This window comes from Neomonachus schauinslandi, chromosome 3 (assembly GCF_002201575.2).
Source record: "Neomonachus schauinslandi chromosome 3, ASM220157v2, whole genome shotgun sequence".
Taxonomy (NCBI): Eukaryota; Metazoa; Chordata; class Mammalia; order Carnivora; family Phocidae; genus Neomonachus; species Neomonachus schauinslandi.
The window spans coordinates 37,636,869-37,638,489 of record NC_058405.1 but is presented as its reverse complement, the minus strand read 5'-3'; the positions used below and the strand labels follow the sequence as shown (position 1 = coordinate 37,638,489).

The window sequence follows — 1,621 nt, the reverse complement described above, 5'->3', positions numbered from 1 at the left end:
AAATAAAAGGCATCCAAATCAGAAAGGAAGAACAGAATGATCTCTATTTACAGATGACATTAACTAATATATAGAAAACTACAAAGAGTCCACAAAAGGAACTGCTTGAACTAATAATTCTATTCAGTAAAGTCAAATGATATAAAAATCACGATACAGAAGTAATGTGCATACTTCTACATAATGAATTACCTAACAAAATAAATTAAGAAAACAATCCCATTTCTTGCCGCACAGTCTGAAACCCATGCAGGACTTCTCAGCCTGAAAAATCCCACTCAGGCTCCAAGCATGGTGGCCATCCTGTGCATGAATGAGCTGGAACCCTGCATGAATGAGAATTTCATCTCCAGAGCCTCTGCCACCATGGAAGACACTGTGATGAGCGTCAAAATTATCCAAAACCACCTCACTGGAATCTCAGCTGGCTACTGTTTTGTAGAATTTGGAGATTTGGCCATAGCCAAGAGGTGTTTGCACAAAATTATTGGGAAACCCCTTCCAGGTCCCACACTTTTACTTAGCTTATAGCTGCACCAACCTGACACACCTGGGCTCATAGAACCATGGAGCTGGCCTTAGTGGTCATCTGGGCAACCCTTCATTTTATACAGCAGAAAAAGGTGTGGCTTAGAGAAAAGAAGATGCTTTGGCCAAGGCAAAACATTTTAAACTGAATTATGCCACTTCTGGAAAATAACCAGATAACAGCCCTGAGTATTTCCTCTTTGTGGGGGACCTGACCCTGGTTGTGGATGACAACATGCTGTATGAATTCTTCATCAAAGTCTACCCCTCCTATTAGGGAGGCAAGGTGATTTTGGACTAAATAGGTGTGTCTAACAACTATGGTTTTGTGAAAATCACAGATGACCTGGAACAGAAGTGAGCCCTGACTGACTGCCAAGGAGCAGTCGGCCTGGGGCCTAAACCAGTGCAGCTGAGTATGGCAATCCTCAAAGCAAGCTGAATGATGTCACTGGAGTATAGTCAAGTCAGATGTACAATTACAGCTACAACCACTATTACCAGTAGTACCAGAATGACTATGCCCAGTGGGACCAGAACACAGGCAGCTACAGCTTTGGCTATACCCTGTATGGCTATACCCAGAGCACTATGTAGAGATATGAAGAAGTTAGGGATGACACATTGAAAGACCCCATGTCACAGATGGATGTGATTGAGGCCAACGAGGAGTTCATGGAGCAGAGAAAAGAGCTGTAGGATGCACTGATGGAATGTCACTGGCAATTCCTGGACACGGTATCTTCAGAGACCCCTACCATGATGTAGCCAGGATGAAGGACAAGCCAAAGTATTCTATGTGAGGGAGATAAAAGACTAATTTTTAACAATAATGACAACAACAAAAAATATTGGAAGAACTTTTACTTTTTTGGGAATGTTTTGTAAGATTTTAGTAATTGACAATTCTGAGATTATGACTATTCCTGCAACACTGCTGCCTTCATTTGACAGTGAGACACTAGAGTTTGAAAACCAAGGGACCAACTCATAACTGTTGAACAAGTTTCCAAAAAAAAAAAAAGAAGAAAGAAAGGAAAGAAAGAAAGGAAGGAAGGAAGGAAGGAAGGAAGGAAGGAAGGAAGGAAGGAAG

The 1,621-nt window shown here is 41.6% G+C and overlaps 1 pseudogene; it reads left to right on the top strand.

Annotated features, from left to right (window-relative positions):
- Positions 1-291: 291 nt before the first annotated feature.
- LOC110587750 lies at positions 292-1,296 on the top strand (annotated as a pseudogene).
- Positions 1,297-1,621: the final 325 nt, after the last annotated feature.